The sequence below is a fragment of the Pongo abelii genome, chromosome X (genome assembly GCF_028885655.2).
Source record: "Pongo abelii isolate AG06213 chromosome X, NHGRI_mPonAbe1-v2.0_pri, whole genome shotgun sequence".
Classification (NCBI taxonomy): domain Eukaryota; kingdom Metazoa; phylum Chordata; class Mammalia; order Primates; family Hominidae; genus Pongo; species Pongo abelii.
Window position 1 is genome coordinate 46,384,548 of NC_072008.2, and position 22,507 is coordinate 46,407,054.

The 22,507-nt window shown below is 38.1% G+C and overlaps 1 pseudogene; it reads right to left on the reverse strand.

Moving 5' to 3' along the window:
* Positions 1-3,535: 3,535 nt before the first annotated feature.
* Positions 3,536-4,472, reverse strand: LOC100457446 (proliferating cell nuclear antigen-like; annotated as a pseudogene).
* Between the last annotated feature and the right edge of the window lie 18,035 nt (positions 4,473-22,507).

Sequence of the window (22,507 nt, forward strand, 5' to 3'; positions counted from 1 at the left end):
TATGTGTTGAGGAATTTATCCATTTCTTCTAGATTTTCTAGTTTATTTGCATAGAGGTGTTTACAGTATTGTCTGATGGTAGTTTGTATTTCTGTGGGATTGGTGGTGATACCCCCTTTATCATTTTTTATTGCATCTATTTGATTCTTCTCTCTTTTCTTCTTTATTAGTCTTGCTAGCAGTCTATCAATTTTGCTGATCTTTTCAAAAAACCAGCTCCTGGATTCATTGATTTTTTGAAGGGTTTTTTGTGTCTCTATCTCCTTCAGTTCTGCTGTGATCTTAGTTATTTCTTGCCTTCTGCTAGCTTTTGAATTTGTTTGCTCTTGCTTCTCTAATTCTTTTCATTGTGATGTTAGGGTGTCAATTTTAGGTCTTTCCTGCTGTCTCTTGTGGGCACTTAGTGCTATAAATTTCCCTCTACACACTGCTTTGAGTGTGTCCCAGAGTTTCTAGTATGTTGTGTCTTTGTTCTCGTTGGTTTCAAAGAACATCTTTATTTCTGCCTTCATTTCGTTATGTACCCAGTAGTCATTCAGGAGCAGGTTGTTCAGTTTCCATGTAGTTGAGCTGTTTTGAGTGAGTTTCTTAATCCTGACTTCTAGTTTGATTGCACTGTTGTCTGAGAGATAGTTTGTTATAATTTCTGTTCTTTTACATTTGCTGAGGAGTGCTTTACTTCCAACTATGTGGTCAATTTTGGAATAGGTGTGGTGTGGTGCTGAAAAGCATGTATATTCTGTTGATTTTAGGTGGAGAGTTCTGTACATGTCTATTAGGTCTGCTTGGTGCAGAGCTGAATTCAATTCCTGGGTATCCTTGTTAACTTTCTGTCTCGTTGATCTGTCTAATGTTGACAGTGGGGTGTTAAAGTCTCCCATTATTATTGTGTGGGAGTCTAAGTCTCTTTGTAGGTCTCTAAAGACTTGCTTTATGAATCTGGGTGCTCCTGTATTGGGTGCATATATATTTAGGATAGTTAGCTCTTCTTGTTGAATTGATCCCTTTACCATTATGTAATGGCCTTCTTTGTCTCTTTTGATCTTTGTTGGTTTAAAGTCTGTTTTATCAGAGACTAGGATTGCAACCCCTGCCTTTTTTTGTTTTCCATTTTCTTGGTAGATCTTCCTCCATCCCTTTATTTTGAGCCTATGTGTGTCTCTGCACGTGAGATGGGTTTCCTGAATACAGCACACTGATGGGTCTTGACTCTTTATCCAATTTGCCAGTCTGTGTCTTTTAATTGGAGCACTTAGCCCATTTACATTTAAGGTTAATATTGTTATGTGTGAATTTGATCTTGTCATTATGATGTTAGCTGGTTATTTTGCTCGTTAGTTGATGCAGTTTCTTCCTAGCCTTGATGGTCTTTACAATTTGGCATGTTTTTGCAGCGGCTGGTACCGGTTGTTCCTTTCCATGTTTAGTCCTTCCTTCAGGAGCTCTTGTAGGGCAGGCCTGGTGATGACAAAATCTCTCAGCATTTGCTTGTCTGTAAAGTATTTTATTTCTCCTTCACTTATGAAGCTTAGTTTGGCTGGATATGAAATTCTAGGTTGCAAATTCTTTTCTTTAAGAATGTTGAATATTGGCTCCCACTCTCTTCTGGCTTGTAGAGTTTCTACCGAGTGATCCGCTGTTATTCTGATGGGCTTCCCCTTGTGGGTAACCCGACCTTTCTCTCTGGCTGCCCTTAACATTTTTTCCTTCATTTCAACTTTTGTGAATCTCACAATTATGTGTCTTGGAGTTGCTCTTCTCGAGGAGTATCTTTGTGGCATTCTCTGTATTTCCTGAATTCAAATGTTGGCCTGCCTTGCTAGATTGGGGAAGTTCTCCTGGATAATATCCTAAAGAGTGTTTTCCAACTTGGTTCCATTCTCCCTGTCACTTTCAGGTACACCAATCAGACATAGATTTGGTCTTTTCACATAGTCCCATATTTCTTGGAGGCTTTGTTCATTTCTTTTTATTCTTTTTTCTATAAACTTCTCTTCTCGCTTCATTTCATTCATTTGATCTTCATTCACTGATACCCTTTCTTCCAGTTGATCAAATCAGCTACTGAGGCTTGTGCATTCATCACGTAGTTCTCATTCCATGGTTTTCAGCTCCATCAGGTCTTTTAACTACTTCTCTGCATTGGTTATTCTAGTTAGCCATTCTTCTAATTTTTTTTCAAGGTTTTTAACTTCTTTGCCATGGGTTCGAACCTCTTCCTTTAGCTTAGAGTAGTTTGATCATCTGAAGCCTTCTTCTCTCAACTCATCAAAGTCATTCTCCGTCCAGCTTTGTTCTGTTGTTGTTGAGGAGCTGCATTCCTTCAGAGGAGGAGAGGTGCTCTGCTTTTTAGAGTTTCCAGTTTTTCTGCTCTGTTTTTTCCCCATATTTGTGGTTTTATCTACCTTTGGTCTTTGATGATGGTGACGTACAAATGTGGTTTTGGTGTGGATGTCCTTTCTGTTTGTTAGTTTTCCTTCTAACAGACAGGACCCTCAGCCGCAGGTCTGTTAGAGTTTCCCGGAGGTCCACTCCAGACCCTGTTTGCCTGGGTATCAGCAGTGGAGGCTGCAGAACAGCAGATATTGGTGAACGGCAAATGTTGCTGCCTGATCGTTCCTCTGGAAGTTTTGTCTCAGAGGAGTACCCGGCCGTGTGAGGTGTCAGTCTGCCCCTACTGGGGGGTGGCTCCCAGTTAGGCTACTCAGGGGTCAGTGACCCACTTGAGAAGGCAGTCTGTCTGTTCTCAGATCTCAAGCTGTGTGCTGGGAGAACCACTACTCTGTTCAAAGCTGTCAGAGAGGGACATTTAAGTCTGCAGAGGTTTCTTCTGCCTTTTGTTTGGTTGTGCCCTCCCCACAGAGGTGGAGTCTACAGAGGCAGGCAGGCCTCCTTGAGCTGCAGTGGGCTCCACCCAGATTGAGCTTCCCAGCCATTTTGTTTATCTACTCAAGGCTAGGCAATGGTGGGTGCCCCTCCCCCAGCCTCGCTACCGCCTTGCAGTTTGATCTCAGACTGCTGTGCTAGCAGTGAGCGAGGCTCCGTGGGCGTGGGACCCTCCGAGCCAGGCATGGGATATAATCTCCTGGTGTGCTGTTTGCTAAGACCGTTGGAAAAGTGCAGTATTAGGGTGGGAGTGACCCAATTTTCCAGATGCCATCTGTCACCCCTTTCTTTGGCTAGGAAAGGGAATTCCCTGACCCCTTGCACTTCGTGGGTGAGGCAATGCCTCGCCCTGCTTCGGCTCATGCTCAGTGCACTGCACCCACTGTCCTGCACCCACTGTCCAACACTCCCCAGTGAGATCAACCTGGTACCTCAGTTGGAAATGCCGAAATCACCCGTCTTCTGAGTCGCTCATGCTGGGAGCTGTAGCAAAAACAATTCTTAAAACTGCATTTAGAGTCAAGACCCTTTTGTATTGTAAAAATCACAAGTATTTCTAAGAGACAGAAATAATTCTAGGTTAACTAGACCAGATCTGACTGACTTTGGACTTTATTCTTTAAACAAATTGCAGAGAATAGAGAAAAAGGTTGTTTACGGAAAACAATATCTACATATGTACTTAGAGGTACAAATTTGGTGACAGAAAAGACTTCAGTATATGCTGGCATCTGAGAAGCAGTTCTCAAAGAGCTTAGTTTTATTTTCTTGAATTTTATGAATGCCTAAGGTCCTTCTTCATCCTCGATCTTGGGAGCCAAGTAGTACTTTAAGTGTCCCATATCAGCAATTTTATAGTCTACAACAAGGTGTATGTCTGCAGACATATTGAGTGTCACCATTGAAGAGAGTGGAGTGGCTTTTGTAAGGAAGTTCAGGTACCTCTGTGCAAAAGTTAGTTGAACTGGTTCATTCATCTCCATGGTAACAGCTTCCTCCTCTTTATCGACAGTAATTGTCTGTGACAATTTGTTTTCCATTTTCCAAGGTCTCCACTTGCAGAAAATATAATTCCATCTTTTACACAGGAAATTACAACAGCATCTCCAATATGGCTGAGATCTCGGCGTGTACATGCAAATTCACCAGAAGGTATCTTTACTACAGAGTGGTACTCTTGTTCTGCAATTCCAAGTTGTTCAACATCCAAATCCATCAACTTAATTTCATAGTCTGAAACCTTCTCCTGATTTGAAGCTTCAAATACTAGCACCAAGCTATCCACATTATCTTTAGTCCTTAGTGTAACGATATCTTCATTGCCAGCGCATTTTAGTATTTTGGACATAATAGTGAGGTTCACGCCCATGGCCAGATTGCACCCGCAGCGGTAAGTGTCAAAGCCCTCAGAAGGCAGGGTGAACTGCACCAAGGAGACGTGGGACGAATCCATGCTCTGCAGGTTCACGCTGCTCGAGCTGATGTCCCAGCAGGCCTCGTTGATGAGGTCCTTGGGTGCCTCCAACACCTTCTTCAGGATGGAGCCCTGGACCAAGTGTGCCTCGAACATGGTGGCGGAGTGGCAACAACGCGGCTACAGGCGGGCAGAAAGTAGGAAAGTCTAGCCAGTTTTGGCTTCACGAGCCTCAGAGCAAGCGGGCGAATGCTGTGGGGAGAGGCTGAGACCTAGAATGACGACCATTAATAGACTTTTTAACGTTTAATCATCCTTGCATCACTGGAATGTACTCTACTTATTCCTGGGATAAACTCTACCTGGTTGTCCTAAGTAGAATTCTAAGATGGCCCCTGTGATTCCCACTCTCTGGTATCCATGCCTTTGTGTAATCATCTCCCTTGAGTGTGAGTGGAACATATAACTTGCTTCTAACCAATAGAATTTGGCAAAGCAAAGGGATTTTTCAGGTGCAATTAAAGTCCCTATTCAGTTGACTTTGAGTTAATTAAAAGAGAGATTTCCTGGGTGGGCTTGACCTACTCAGGCAAGCTCTTTAAAAGAGGGTCTAGTGATTAGAGAGATTCCGCTGCTGGCCTTGAAGAAATATGCCCCTATGAGTTCCACAGCTTCAAGAAAATGAGTTCTGCCAACAACTTGTGAGCTTGGAAGAAGACTCCAGCACTCAAATGGGACCCAGCTCTGGCCAAGTTAACTGCAGCCTATGAGACCCTAAGCAGAGAATCTAGTTAGGCTGTGTCTGAATTTCTGAACTACAGAAACTGAGATAGTAAATGAATGTTGTTTCAAACTGCTACATTGTGTGATTATTTGTTACACAGCAATAGAAAACTAATACATTGGTATAATATATTTTTAAATCTGCACTGTCTGTTTTTAGAACTTTAGTATCTATGTTTATAAGCGAGAATGGTTTAATTTTTTGCACTGTTTTTATTCCATTTTTGTTATCAAGTTTTTATTAGCCTCATAAATGAGTTCTTATATTCTCTGGAACAGTTTATACAACATAGAGAGAATGTATTCCTTGAAAGTTGATTAAAATTGCCTATAAAATTAATGGGGCCTGATATCTTTTGAATAAGACAGTTGATTACTTTTGAAAACTTTCAGTGGTTAATTGACATCTTGAGTCAATTTTTTATAATTTACATTTTCTTAGAAATTATTTCATCTCTGTCAGATGGATAGATTGCAAAAATTTTCTCCCATTCTGTAGGTTGCCTGTTCACTCTGATGATAGTTTCTTTTGCTGTGCAGAAGCTCTTTAGTTTAATTAGATCCCACTTGTAAATTTTGGTTTTGTTGCAATTGCTTTTGGTGTTTTAGTCATGCAGTGTTTGCCCATGCCTATGTCATGAATGGTTTTGCCTAGGATTTCTTCTAGGGTTTTTATGGTTTCAGGTTTTACTTTTATGTCTTTAATTCATCTTGAGTTAATTTTTGTATAAGATATTATAAGGAAGGGGTCCAGTTTCAGTTTTGCATATGGCTAGCCATTTTTTTCCCAGCACCATTTATTAAGTAGGGAATCCTTTCCCTATTGCTTGTTTTTGTCAGGTTTGTTGAAGATCAGATGGTTGTAGATGTGTGGTGTTATTTCTGAGGCCTCTATTCTGTTCCACTGGGCTATTATCCAGAATCTACAAGGAACATAAATAAATTTACAAGAAAAAAACAAACAACTCCATCAAAAAGTGGGTGAAGGATATGAACAGACACTTCTCAGAAGAAGACATTTATGCAGCCAACAAGCATATGAAAAAAAGCTCATCATCACTGGTCATTAGAGAAATGCAAATCAAAGCCACATGAGATACCATCTCACTCCAGTTAGAATGGCAATCATTAAAAAGTCAGGAAACAACAGATGCTGACAAGGCTGTGGAGAAAGGAACGCTTTTACACTGTTGGTGGGAGTGTAAATTAGTTCAACCATTGTGGAAGACAGTGTGGCCAGTCCTCAAGGATCTAGAACCAGAAATACCATTTGACCTGCCAGCCCGATTACGGGGTATATACCCAAAGGATTATAAATCATTCTACTATAAAGACACATGCACACATACGTTTATTGCAGCACTATTTATGACAGCAAAGACTTGGAACCAACCCAAATGCCCATCAATGATAGACTGGATGAAGAAAATGTGGCATATATACACCATGGAATACTATGCAGCCATAAAAAAGAGTGAGTTCATGTCCTTTGCAGGGACATGGATGAAGCTGGAAACCATCATTCTCAGCAAACTAACACAGGAAGAGAAAACCAAACACTGCATGTTCTTATTCATAAGTGGGAGTTAAACAATGAAAACACATGGACACAGGGAGGGGAACATCACACACCAGGTCTGTCAGGGGGTGGGAAGCAGAGCATTAGGACTAATACCTAATGCATGTGGAGCTTAAAACCTAGATGACAGATTGATAGGTGCAGCAAACCACCATGGCACATGTATACCTATGTAGCAAACCTGCACGTTCTGCACATGTATCCCAGAACTTAAAGTGAAATTTTAAAAAAAGAAAAGAAAAATTATAATAGTAAAAAAGCAGTGTACATTAAGAAACATGAGAAAATAGCATGATATATGCAACTTAATAATTCATATATGCAACTCAATATGCAATTTAAAAAAGAAATTATTTCATCTGTTCCTAAATATACTATTTATATTCTCTTTATCTTTTAATTTTAGAAAACTCCTTGCTTGTAATATCTCATTGTTCCTAATATTGTTTACTTGTGTGCTTTTTGTGTGATTTCCTTTTTTTTGTTCAGTATTACTAGAGATATGTTCAATTTATAGATTTTGTAACAGTTTTTATTTTTGTTGATCCTATGTAGTTTTCCACTTTATTTTTACAGCTCTTGTCCCCTGTATTCCAACTTATTTGCAATGTTAGTCTTTTTATTTTTATTTAGTATTTGTCTTTATAAAAGATTTTGTGTGTGTGTGTGTGTATGCATATATTTGGAAAAGTTACAGAGTTGTGCAAATAGATCGTTTCATAACAAATAACACTGTCCTGCCACACCTTCCCCATTCCTGCTCCCCAGAAGCAACCATGTTCATTCTTTTAGCTATTACTTATGATTCATGTATCTTAAAAACATGGCTTATATTGCTACTTTTTGCTTGCAAAGTTTTAAACATTATCCATTGATTTCCCAATATGGAATATTGGTATCTGCGTTTAGTTACCTCTCACTATTACTCAATCCCCACTACATTCCCTCATGCCCTATTTTCCCTGTGCCCTGTCCTTCCAGAACAGTTATATGGTTTCTTTGGTTAAATCATAATAATTTAACCATAATTGAGTCATTATTGAGTCTATATAAACGCTATTTATCTTGGAATATTTTTTTCCTGCATAATCTTTTGTTTTCTTGTAGTTGATATCTTTTTGTTTTGTTTGCAAATGCTTCCCCCTAAAATTATGCTCCATTGTGTAAATAGCCTCATAATAGAATAATATAATATTGGATTCTATTTTTTTTTTCCATCTTCTTGGAGAAATCCCTTCTGGAAAGTAGTGATTGCTCTCTCCCTAATCTGCAGTTGTCTTTCTGAGATTTCACGTCAGCAGTAATAGGGGGAATTTCCTTCCTTCTTTCTTATATCAGCACCCATTACTTGAATCCCATGTTTTCCTCTTTCTTGGTTTACTCCCTCACTTTCTGGGAGGCAAAAATGGTTGAGATCTTGCATGTTGGGAAAAAACTGCCTTTATGCTACCCTCACACTTATTTGATAGTTTAGCTGCTTGTTAATCCTTAATTGTAATTATTTTCTAAGAATGATGCTGCTCTATTGGTTTTAGGCTTTCATTGTTGCTGGTTAGAATGCCAGTGCTATTCCAACTCTTTTACATTCCTGTTAAACCTTTTCCTTTTCTCCTCTTTGGAAGCTGCAGGATCTCTGGTGCTCTAAAATTTTATGAAGACATGCCTAGGTTGGAGCCCTTCAATTGATTGATCCATTTAGTTGTGAAACAGGTCTTTCAGATATGGGAAACATTCTTAAATCGTTTCATCCATGACTTCTGTGCTATTTTCTTTGTTCTCTGCATCTCTTTGTCTTTCCTTATGAATTCCTATTACGTAGATGTAAAACCTCAACAGGTAGTTTATCTTTTATCTCCCATTTTCGTAAAGTTGTCTTGTTGCTGTTTTCCAGGAAATTTTTCTCAAAATTACACTCCATTTTATTGAAAACTTTCCATGTTTTTATTTCTTTGCTCTTATTGTTGTTTCCTGAATGTGATTTTTTTGTAGTTTCCTGTTCTTGTTTCAAGGAAGATTTTTTTTAAGTTTCCTAGTCCCATAAAGCCTCTATTTCTTCCATATTAACTGAATATCTGTCATTCCTTTTCTAGTTGCTGGAAGAGAACACAACTTTTTTATTTTCAATTAATGTCTTTATTTTCAATCTTTTTCATTTTTAAATAAATACATTTTAGACTATAAATTTCTCTCTAAACACTGCTTTAGCTGCATGTTACAAGTTTTGAAGTGTAGTATTTTCATTGTCATTCAGGTCTAAATTTCTATTTTGCAATTTTCATTCTTTCTTATTAAGCATGAGTTAGTTCCAGGAACATTTTTAAGTTTACAAACATTGTGTTTTTAACTACCTTTTTCTGGTGCTTGATTTCTAATTCAATTTTATTGTGATCAAGGAAGAACATAGTCAATATGATAACAGATCTTTTATACTTTTTAGAAACTTTCTTTAAGTCCTATTAAGTGACTAGTTTTTATAAATATTCCATCTATATTTGGAAATAATGTATATTTTATATTTATTGAATGGTAATTAATTTTGTTGTTCCTTTGAATAACAAAATTCTTTCTTGTAAGAGAAAAAAACCCTGTTTTTCCTTTCTGCTCTCTACTTTCACACTCAACACATAGCACATGGATACCAGATTCTCCACAGGACACCAGCTGTGTGTCCTCCAATTCAATTCTGACACTATTGTCAAATTCCATAGGTTGAGGGCTCAGTCCCACAAGACTGTCCCCCACTTCAGACGATAGACACAAACCCCAGGTTTGATCTGTACTTTTGACCTATCAGCAGTAAATTGGAGTTCCCATGACTCTCTCCTTGGATCCTATCAATTTGCTAGAGCATTGCACAGAGCTCAGGGAAATACTTTACTTATGTTTACCAATTTATTATAAAGGATATTAAAAAGGATACAGATAAACAGCCAGATGGAAGAGCTGCACAGGGCAACCATGTGGGAAGCGGAACAGAGTTTTCATCCCATTTCTGAGCATGCCACACTCCAGGAACTTCCATGTGTTCAGATATCTAGAAGCTCTCTGAACCAGCTTCATGTGTAGGTATGATTAACTAAATCATTGGCCATTGGTGATCAACTCAACCTTCAGCCCCTCTTCTCTCCCCAAAGGTTGGGAGGTGGGGCTAAATATCACAACCCTCTAATAATATGTTGGTATTTCCAGTGACTACCCTCCTTCCTGAAGATATTTAGGGGCCCCAGCTACCAGTCATCTCATTAGTATACAAAAGATTTTCATCACTTTAGAGAATCCAAGGGTTTTGGTAGCTGTATGTAAGGAAATAGGGACAAAGATCAAATATATATTTTGCAATATCACAGATTCTACACCCTTAATAATTTTTTATCTTCTTGATCTATCAATTTATAGTAGAGATTATTTTAAATCTCGTATTATGATTGTGGAGTTTTGTTGTATATCCATCGAGGCAACATTGTCAGTTTCATACAAGTTGAAAACAAATATCTTTCTGGTACAATTTTCATTTCATTATATTATTGCTAGTTATCTGTCTTTATAACAGTTAATGCTTTTAGCTTCCAATTTTAACTTGAGTGATATGAATATAATTTAACGCCTTTTTATAGTTAGTATTTGCATGAGTTTTTAAATTTTTGTGGATAATTTTGTGGATAGGTATGTATGTTTATGGGGTATATGAGATGTCTTGATAAGGTATGCAATGCATAAAAATCACATCATGGAAGATGGGGTATCCATCCCCGCAAGTATTTATCCTTTGTTTTACAATCCAATTATACTCTTTTAGTTATTTTCAAATGTACATCTAAATTATTATTGACTATAGACACCCTGTTGTGCTAACAAATACTAGGCCTTAGCTATTCATTTTAAATATATCTGTACCCGTTAACCATCCCCACTTCCAGCTCAACCCCCCACGAGCCTTTCCAACCTCTGGTAAACATCTTTCTACTCTCTCTCTTTTTAAAAAAAATTTTTTTAACTTTTATTTTCAGTTCAGGGGTACATGTGTAGGTTTGTTACATAGGTAAACTTGTGTCATGGGGACTCATTGTATAGATTATTTCATAACCCAGGTATTAAGCCTAGTATCCATTAGTTATTTTTCCTGATTCTCTCCCTCTGCTCATCCTCCACCCTCCAATAGGCCCTAGTGTGTGTTGTTCCCCTCATCATTTAGCTCCCACTTATAAGCGAGAACATCCAGTATTTGGTTTCCTGTTCATGAATTAGTTTGCTAAGGATGATGGCCTCCAGTTCCATCCATGTCCCTGCAAAGGATATGATCTCATACTCTTTTATGGCTGCATAGTATTCCATGGTGTATATGTGCCATATTTTCTTTATCCAGTCTATCATTCATGGGCATTTAGGTGGATTCCATGTCATGTCTTTGCTTTTGTGAATAGTGCTGCATTGAATATTCATGTGCATGTGTCTTTGTAATAGAATGATTTATATTCCTTTCCATATATACCCAGTAATGGGATTGCTGAGTCAAATGGTAATTCTGTCTTTAGGTCTTTGAAGAATCACCACACTGTCTTCCACAATGGTTAAACTAATTTACCCTCCACTAACAGCGTATAAGTGTTCCCTTTTCTCCACAACCTCACCAGCATCTATTATTTTTTGACTTTTTTAATAATAGTCGTTCCGACTGGTGTGAGATGGTATCTCATTGTGGTTTGGATTTGTGTTTCTCTAATGATCAGTGATATTAAGCATTTTTTCATATGACTGCTGGCCATGTTAGGAATAACACTTAAAATTTTAAGGAAATTGAACACTTGAATAAAGGATTTTTAGTAAAGCAATTTTACTTTTGTGTAGAGGGGTGTTTTTTGGCCAGTTGCTATGAGAGTATATTTGAACAAAGGGGCATGAAAGTTTTTATTTTTGACACAAGTTTTGTTTTTGTATTTTTTTTATTGGCTGGGGTCGGGTTGTATAATTTAAACTAATTTTGGTTGGCTAAACATTTGATTTTTTTAGATAAGGTGGGCACATAAAAGAAAGTGGAGAGGAAGGGGAAGGGGTGTTTGTAATGAGTTAGAAAATTTTTTTTTAAATAAGGAAAGGAATGTGAGTTGGTATTGATAACGTTTGGTATTGTGGCATGTTTGGGCATTTAACAGAGGCAAAAAGGAAAAAAGGAGAAAAGGAGAAAAGAGGGCGGGTATTATTAATTAAAGAATAAAAGATTGATCAGATTATTTGAAGAGAAACCTTATCATATCCCACAGCCATATGTATGTCTTCTTTTAGAAAGGGTCTGTTCATGTCCTTTGCCCACTTTTTAATTGTGTCATCTGTCCTTTTCTTGTAAATTTGTTTAAGATTTTGATGCATTTTTCAGTATGCCAGTTGCATTTTTCAACTCCAGAATTTCTGCTTGATTCTTTTACATTATTTCAATTTCTTTGTTAAGTTTATCTGATAGCTCTGAATTCCTTCTCTGCATTATCTTGAATTTCTTTTAGTTTTTTGAAAATAGGTATTTTGTATTCTTTGTCTGAACAGTCACATATCTCTGTTTCTCTAGGATTGGTCCCTGATGTTTCATTTAGTTCATTTTGTGAGGTTATGTTTTCCTGGATCATCTTGATACTTGTAGATGTTCACCTATGTCTGGGTATTGAAGAGTTGGGTATTGATTTTAGTCTTCGCAGTCTGGGCTTGTATGTACCTGCCCTTCTTGGGAAGGCTTTCCAGATATTTGAAAGGATTTGGGTGTTGTGATCTAAGTTACATTTGCTTTAAGGGGCACTCCAAGCCAAGTAGTGCTATGTTTCATCAGACTCATAGAAGTACCACCTTGACAGTCTTGCACAAGATCTGCAAGAATTTGGATTACCAGGCAGAAAGTTTTGTTCTTTTCCCTTGCTTTCTCCCAAACAAATGGAGTTTCTCTCTCTGCTCTGAGTCACCTGGAGCTGGGGGTGGATTGGCACAAGCACCCCTATTGCTACTACCCCAGGACTACTTTGGATCAGACCTGAAGCCAGCACAGCACTGGTTCTCACCCAAGGCCTGCTGTAACTACTGCCTGGCTACTGCCTATGTTTGCTCAAGGTCCTGGTGTTCTACAATCAGCAGATGGCAAATCCATCCAGGCCTATCTCCTTCCCTTCAGGGCAGCAAGCTCCCCCAGGCCTCAGGAGGGCCCAGCATTGCCATCTGGGAGCCAGGGACTAGAGTCAAAGACCTTGGAATTACACCTGGTCTTCTAGCGTACTGCTGCTGAGCTGAAATTCCAGTCACAAGATTCAGTCCTTCCCACTCCTTCCCCCCATTTCCAAAGGCAAAGGAAACTCAGCATGTGGCCACTGCCACCTCAGGCCCACAAGGAGTTTTACCAAATTACCTCTGATGTTCCCTCAAGGCCCAAGGATTCTTTAGTTAGCTTATGGTGAATGCTGCCTGGCCTGAGACTCACTTTTCAGAGGAGTGGGCTCCCCTTTGACCTGAGCAGGTCCAGAAATGCCATCCAAGAGCCAAGTCCTGGAATTGGGGACCCCAAGAGCCTGGTGGGTGTTACACCCATCATAGTATACTTAACGTAGTACCTGGGTATCACTGCTGGTCAGGGTCCAAGGGCTCTTCTATTAGTAGGTGATTCATCCTGTCAGGACTGGGTCCTTTTGTCAGGCCTTTGAGCCCAAGCTAAGCCATCATAACCCCTGTGACCTGCACGTATACATCCAGATGGCCTAAAGTAACTGAAGAACCACAAAAGAAGTGAAATAGCCAGTTCCTGCCTTAACTGATAACATTCCACCATTGTGATTTGTTCCTGCCCCACCTTAACTGATAAATTGATCTTGTGACATTCCTTCTCTTGGACAATGAATCTCAGGAGCTCTCCACCAAGCACCTTGTAACCCCCACCCCTGCCCACAAGAGAAAACCTCCTTTAACTGTAATTTTCCACTACCTACCCAAATCCTATAAAACTGCCCCACCCCCATCTCCCTTTGCTGACTCCTTTTTCGGACTCAGTCCACCTGCACTCAAGTGATTAAAAAGCTTTATCGCTCACAAAAAGCCTGTTTGGTGGTCTCTTCACATGGTTGCGCATAACACCTTTCAAAGCAGTGGGTTCACTTCTGGCCCAAGGTGTGTCTAGAAATGTCCGGGTGGTAGGGCCTGTAATGGGGGCCTCATGACTCTGATCAATGCCCTATCCTGCTGTGGCTAAGGTGGTATCCAAGAAGCAAGACAAAGTCCTCCCACTCTCCCCTCTCCTCTCCTCAAGTAGAAGGAGGGACTCTCTTTTTTTTTTTTGTCTGCTCCCACTTTGCCTTCCACCATGACTGTGGAAGGAGGAGGATTGTAGAAGCTGATGCTACCATGATAGGGAGGATGTCTTTTGGAGACACAAGCTGTGCACCCTTGGCTTAGGGAAGGAGTGATACCAGCAATTCCTTAGCTGCCCCAGATGGTGATTCAGTAGGTGAAGTTCCCGCCCCCACCACCTGCCACCCGCCACCAAGTTCACTGTCTCTGGGCCCAGTTCAGCCCTGGCACTCACCTAGCGTTGCAGTCCTTGTGGCCTAGACTGCCTTTCTAGTTTATTTGGAGCTCCAGAGCACTTTAGCCCATGGTGGGAAGGCTTGCAGAAACTCAAGTTCCCACTGCTGGGACTGGCTATTCCCCTTTGGCTAGGGCAGGTTTAAATGCATCCTCAGTGGATGGGCATCAGTTGAGTTTTGTCTCATTTTGCTTTCTGCTTTAACAAAGGCAGCTCGAAAGTTCATCACCTAAGGATTGCTGGCTGTCTCTCTCCCCAGGGCACAGAAAGTCTTTCTGCACCAAGCCTCCACTGCCAGGGGATGGGGGAGGAGTGGCATCGGCAATTCAAAAGGGTTTATTCTACCTCTTCGGTGCCTCTTTCAGCAATATAGAGTTAGAACGAGGTACTGTGAGTGCTTGCCTGATTTTTGGTTCTTACAAAGGTTTTTTTGTGTGCATAGATAGTTGTTAAATTGGTGTCCTTGCAGAGGGTATAATTGGTGGGGACTTCTATTGTGCCATCTTGTTGTACCCTGCATGATGTTTTTCATTCCTTTGTTGTCAACATTTCTGGTGGCTTTATTTTTCGATGTGTGTCTTACATACTTGAATTTTTAAATGGCCCACTCTTTTAATAAAGAGTGTAATAATATGTTACATTTATTTTGATTACTAATGTATTTGAAGTTACTTGTGTAATTATTATTTGTTCCTTTTCTTATGCCTTCTGTTGGATAGATAAAATTTTCCATTTGTTGATTTGGAGGCTGTATTTTCTAAGAAAGTTCAGTTATTCAATATCTATGTCTTTATCCAACCTTGATCCTTAGCTTAGTTTTACTATCCAATGGACACACTTGCTCTTGGTTTTGTTTAATGTTTTAATTTTATATCCATTTTAAATACGAAAAGTTGTTATAATTATTTTAAATTAATAGTTAAACAAATTTACTCACATATTTATTATAGGTGATGTGGTGTGTTTCCATTAGAAAGCATATAATGACTGGCTCTCTTTTTATGCCATTAATAGCCACTAATGACCATTACCTACATCATAAATTAGATAGGTGTTACAAAATGGTGATGTTTTATTTTTATTATTTCTTTTTCATTTATTAGTTGAAATACTTCTATAGATAGAAACTTGTACTTATCAACTATTTGTTTACCCTGAGGTACAATTCATATAGGAAAGGCATAATTAATACTTGATTTTCCCCCCTTATTTATGTGTGTTTTTTTCTGGAGTGCATTGGCATACCCCCTTATTTGTTAATTTTGAGTAGTAAATTCATTCTCTAGCACCCTCCAAGGAAGATGAAAGAGTATTTTTTAAAATATCCTTATGAACTCATGGATTTAAATCCATTACATGTTTTTATCCTTCATGATGTTCAGACAGACCTACCTTTGATTAGTTGGAACCTATTCATACTGGTTTCTGAGTCCTACCGACACAATTCTATTACTCTTTGATAAAACTTCCTGCTTTTATTATATCACATGATATTTAAGCTCATCTAATACATTTTATATCCAGGAACTCTGATCCTTCTAATGGGAAATTAGAGACCACAATGTGGGCTCTAGTGGTGCTTATTACTTCTGGTTCATTTTTGTTTCTAGATCTTTTTAGCGATAAAAACAAATAGGCCTTTTAAGAAGAAAATGCATCATGAGTTCATAATGATACTTCCAATTCAAAATAAGAATAACCAATTTTACCTAACCTCATTGAATTTACATATTGATTTCCTTTCTCCCATGTCAAAAATCTTGATGACACCAAAAAATTACTCATTTGCCTTATTCAACAATAAACACACAACAATCACAAAATAACATTATCAACACTACCACTAACAATGTAATTACTAAGTGGTTTTAGATCTATTTTTCAGGGCTGCCTTTTGTTGTTGTTGTTTTGTCCTTAGGTTTTGTCCCCATTAAGGATGTACAGACAAATTTCTGTGTTTTAAAATCAATGGGTATAAGTCTTCTTTAGGTGATTATGCCACCAACTATATACACATAAGTTCATTTATGTCTTCTTAATTTCAATTTTAGGAGTTGCTTTGTATAAATTTAATTTTGCCTTATAAATGCAGGAAATATTTACATAGTTTCAAAGTCAAATACACAAAATGAGGTATATTCATTGAAATCTAGCTTCTATTTCTGTCTCTTTGATGCTACTTCCTCTCCTCATAAGTAACCATTCTTTAATGTTATGGTTTATAATTTCATTTACAATGACATATGGGCATAATTATACATGCATTTATAATTTCTATTTCCCCTTTCCTAGATAAAAATGGCATCTATACTGTTTTCTCCTTTTTGATTTTCTTCCCTAAACAACATACCCTAAGATTACTTCATAGTATTACACAGAGATTTTTTTATCCGTTTTTGTACCTGCATAGCACTTCACTTTTTAATACCACAATTTATTTTACCAGTTCCCTATTGATAGACATTTAGATCTGTTTCCTGCTTTCTTATCATTACAAATAATGTTTCAATGAATAACTATATATATATATATACACATATATGTCTCTTTTTGCATTTTTGGCAATGTATCTTTGAATGATATACTTAGAAATGAGATTGCTGGATCATAGGATAATTTAGTATGTAATTTTTCAGGATTTTGCCAATTTCCCTTTATAGGGACTTTGCATTTTCCACTCCCATCAGCAGTGTTGCCTCATAGCCTCAGCCAATCTGGTAAGTGTGAAATGGTCTTTCTGCACAGTTTGCATTTCATTCATTTTGAGTTAACCATCATAAGGTTAAGGTCCATTTGCATTTTTTTCTGTGAACTGTCTGTTCATATCTCTATCCAAGTTTTCTCTAGGACTGATGGTCTTTTTCCTGCCTATTTTAAGAAGTCCTATATTCTTTCCCAGTTTATTATTTCTCTTTCTCCTTTATTCAGAATGTTTTAAATGTAATCAAATATATCAGTCTTTTTTCCCTTATTACTTCTGGATTTTAAAACAGTAAGGAAAGTTTTTCCAACTCTCAACTTATAGAAGAATTCACCCATGTTTTCCTCTGGTACTTATATGTTTATTTTCTGTGTTTGAATCTCTGATCCATTTAAAACTTATCTAGTGCATGGTGTGAGGGGTTTTATCTTTTTCATTAAGGTTATATAGTTATCCCATACCAACTAAATAAAAGTCCATCTCCCCCTACTGACTTGAGATGTCACTTTTAGTGTACACTTAAATTTCATATAAAATGGGGTCTATCTTCTATTCTTTTTTTTTGAGACGGAGTCTCACTCTGTCGCCCAGGCTAAAGTGCAATGGTGTGATTTCAGCACACTGCAACCTCCGCCTCCCAGGTTCAAATGATTCTCCTGCCTCAGCCTCCTGAGTAGCTGGGACTACAGGCACCCAACACCATGCCTGGCTAATTTTTGTATTTTTAGTAAAGACAGGGCTTTGCCATATTGGCCAGGCTGATCTCAAACTCCTGACCTCAAGTGATCCACCTGCCTTGGGCTCCCAAAGTGCTGGGGTTACAGGCGTGAGTGACTATGCCTGGCCTAGATTTTCTATTCTTTCTCATTGGTGTGTCTATGAACCAGTATCAAAATGTTGATAATTTTAAAAGATATGTAGTATGTTTTAATGTCTAGTATTGTTAGACCTTTCACCATTACTTTTCATTTTCAGGGTTTCCTGGATATTCTTACTTATTTGTGATTCTAAATGAACTTATAATCAACTTGTTAAGCTCCAGGAAAATAACTGTTAAATTTATAAAATAAACTTAAGGAGATCTGATACCCTATTATGTTGATTCTTTAATGCAAGAATATGCTAAGTCTATTTTGGTCTTTTAAAGTGTTGTAGAGGTTTGCTCATGTCTGTTTTGAATATTTCTTGTTAAGTTTATGTTTAAGCATTTTATTTAATTTTTTTCTATGGCAAAAAGGCTCGTATCTCCCATTCAACCTCCTAAATGGTGTTTGCATATATGAAGGATCTCTTAGTCTTTTTTTCTCTTAAATTTCTCTATCTCTCCCCACCAAGCTTAAATGATAAGTTTAGCTGTGTAAAAATGGTAAATTGAGATTTATTTTTCCCCTCTGAAAACGTTACTCCTTTCTCTTTGTCATTAAGTGCTACTGGTGAGAAGTCTTCTCTCAAATTCTTATTAATATGTATATAATGTCTTTTGTAGCTATTACTACAGTCTCTTCATCTCTGAAATTCTACGACTTTACTATGAAATGCCTAGCTATGTATTTGTTTTAATTTATTGTATGAGGTGCCAAGAGTCCTTTTATTCTGCATGTTCAAGCTTTTGTTCTATTTAATTTATTATTATTTTTAAAAATTTCAACTTTTATTTAGATTCCAGAGGTACATATGCAGATTTGTTACATGGGTATATTGCATGATGCTGAGGTTTGGGGTTTACAAATGATCCCATCACCCAGGTAATGAGCATAGTACCCAATAGGCAGCTTTTCAACCCTTGCTCCCCACCCGCACTCTCGTAGTCTCCATGTTTATTGCTCCCATCCTTATGTCCACATGTACCCAATGTTTAGCTCTCACTTACAAGTGAGAACATGCAGTATTTGGTTTTCTTTCTGTGTTAATTAGCTTAGGATATTGGCCTCTAGCTGTGTCCATGTTGCTGCAAAAAACATGATTTTGTCCTTTTCATGGCTGCATAGTATTCCATGGTGTATATGTACAACATTTTCTTTATCCAGTCCACCATTGATGACCTAGGTTGATGCCACATCTTTGCTATTGTGAGTAGTGCTGCAATGAACATAGACATGCATGCATCTTTTTGGTAGAATGATTTATTTTCCTTTGGGTATATATCCAGTAATGCAGTTTCCAGGTTGAATGTCGAATGGTGGTCCTATTTTTAGTTGTTTCAGGAATCTCCAAATTGCTTTCCACAGTGGCTGAACTAATTTACAGTCCCATCAACAGTGTGTAAGAATTCCCCTTTTTTGCTCTGCAGCCTCACCAACATGTTATTTTTTGCCTTGTAAATAATAGCCATTCTAAGTGGTGTGAGATGGTATCTCACTGTGGTTTTGATTTACATTTTTGTGATGATTAATGACATGAAACATTTTTTCATGTTTGTTGGCTGCTTAGCAAGGATGCCCACTCTCACCACACATATTCAACATAGTTCTAGAAGTTCTTGCCAGGGCAATCCGGCAAGAGAAAGAAATGAAAGGTATACAAACAGGAAAAGAAGAAGTCAAGATCTCTCTCTTCACTGACGATAGGACTCTATACCTAGAAAACCCTAAAGATGCCACCAAAAGGTCCCTAGAAATGATAAATGACTTCAATAAAGTTTCAGGATACAAAATCTATTTACCAAAAACAGTAGCATTTCTATACACCAATAATGTTCAAGCTGAGAGCCAAATCAAGAACACGATCCTGTTTAAAATAGCCACACACAAAAATAAAATACCTAGAAATACCTTTAGCCAAGGATTTAAAAGAGCTCTACAAGAAGAACTACAAAACACTGCTGAAAGAAATCAGATGACACAAACAAATGGAAAAACATTTCATGCTCATGGATTGGTAGACTCAATATCATTAAAATGGCTATACTACCCAAAGCAACCTACGGGTTCAACACTATTCCTATCAAACTAGCAATATTCTTTTTCATAGAATTAGAAAAACCTATTCTATAATTCATATGGAACCAAAAAGAGACCTAATAGCCACAGCGATCTTATTTTACTATTTTTTTAAGGGACAAGATATCATTTTGTTGCCCAGGCTGGGGTACAGTGGTGCAATCATAGCCCCATGGGCCTCAAACTCCTGGCCTCAAGTGATTCTTCTGCCTCATGCTCCTGAGTAGCTGGAACTATAGGCATGCACCACCACACCCAGCTAATTTATTATTATTATTTTTTTAGAGATGGGGATCTCACTATATTTCCCAGGCTGTTCTCAAACTCCTGGCCTCAAGATATACTCCTGCCTCCGCTTCCCAAGTAGCTGGAATTACAGGCATGAGCCACCAGGCCCAGCAAATTAGGCTTAACTTAATTAAAAGAAAATTCTCACTTATTATATCTTCAAATTACTGTATTTTGCCATTTCCTCTGTTCTCACCCCCTTAAAACACTTTTCTACAAATGTGGAAGCATCTCAGTCTTCTCTTTAATATTTCTGTTTATTTTTATTTCCCTCTTCCATCCTGCATTCCTCAGGATTATTTCATATAATTCACTAATTTTCTCTATTGGCCTAGTCTTTATTAAATTTCAATTTTTCTGACAAGAGATCAAATTTCCAACATTCTAATGGGTTTGTTTTCAAATATACATTTTTTTTTCTTTTTCTGAGACAGGGTCTCACTCTGTCACCTAGGCTGAAGTGCAGTGGTGTGATCATGGCTCACTGCAACCTCTGCCTCCCAGGCTCAAAAGATCCTCCCACCTCAGCTTCCCAAGTAGCTGGGACTACAGGTGCATGCCACTATGCCCAGCTAATTTTTGTCAAATATATCAGTTATTTTAAAATATCTCTCTGTTTTTATTTCTTTACTCTTTTAGTCAAAATTATGCTTTCATTTATGTCTTTGAACATTTTCAATACACTTATATTCAATTCTTCATCAGACTATTATACAAAAACAATTTCTTTCTTTTCTTCTTTTTTTTATTATACTTTGAGTTCTAGGGTGCATGTGCACAATGTGCGGGTTTCTTACATATGTGTACCTGTGCCATGTTGGTGTGCTGCACCCATTAACTCGTCATTTACATTAGGTATTTCTCCTAATGGTATCCCTCCCCCTCCCCCCACCCCATGAAAGGCCCCAGTGTGTGATATTTCCCACCCTGTGTCCAAGTGTTCTCATCATTCAATTCCCACCTATGAGTGAGAACATGCGGTGTTTGGTTGTCTGTCCTTGTGATAGTTTGCTCAGAATGATGGTTTCCCGCTGCATCCATGTCACTGCAAAGGACAAGAACTCATCCTTTTTTATGGCTGCATAATATTCCATGGTGTATATGTGCCACATTTTCTTAATCCAGTATATCATTGATGGACATTTGGGTTGGTTCCAAGTCTTTGCTATTGTGAATAGTGCCACAATAAACATACATGTGCATGTGTCTTGATAGCAGCATGATTTATAATCCTTTGGGTATATACCCAGGAATGGGATGGCTGGGTCAAATGGTATTTCTAGTTCTAGACCCTTGAGGAATCGCCACACTGTCTTCCACGATGGTTGAACTAGTTTACAGTCCCACCAACAGTGTAAAAGTGTTCCTATTTCTCCACATCCTCTCCAGCACCTGTTGTTTTCCTGACTTTTTAATGATTGCCATTCTAACTGGTGTGAGATGGTATCTCATTGTGGTTTGGATTTGCATGTCTCTGATGGCCAGTGATGGTGAGCATTTTTTCATGTGTTTTTTGGCTGCATAAATGTCTTCTTCTGAGAAGTGTCTGTTTATGTCCTTTGCCCACTTTTTGATGGGGTTGTTTGTTTTTTTCTTGTAAATTTGTTTAAGTTCTTTGTAGATTCTGGATATTAGCCCTTTGTCGGATGGGTAGATTGCAATAATTTTCTCCCATTCTGTAGGTTGCCTGTTCACTCTGATGGTAGTTTATTTTGCTGTGCAGAAGCTCTTTAGTTTAATTAGATCCCATTTGTCAATTTTGGCTTTCGTTGCCATTGCTTTTGGTGTTTTAGTCATGAAGTCCTTGCCATGCCTATGTCCTGAATGGTACTGCCTAGGTTTTCTTCTAGGGTTTTGATGGTTTTAGGTCTAATATTTAAGTCTTTAATCCATCTTGAATTAATTTTTGTATAAGATGTAAGGAAGGGATCCAGTTTCAGCTTTCTACATATGGCTAGCCGGTTTTCCCAGCACCATTTATGAAATAGGGAATCCTTTCCCCATTGCTTGTTTTTCTCAGGTTTGTCAAAGATCAGATGGTTGTAGATGTGTGGCATTATTTCTGAGGCCTTTATTCTGTTCCATTGGTCTATATATCTGTTTTGGTACCAGTACCATGCTGTTTTTATTACTGTAGCCTTGTAGTATAGTTTGAAGTCAGGTAGCATGATGTCTCCAGCTTTGTTCTTTTGGCTTAGGATTGTCTTGGCAATATGGAATATGGGCTCTTTTTTGGTTCCATATGAAGTTTAAAGTAGTTTTTTCCAATTCTGTGAAGAAAGTCATTGGTAGCTTGATGGGGATGGCGTTGAATCTATAAATTACCTCGGGCAATATGGCCATTTTGATGATATTGATTCTTCCTATTCAT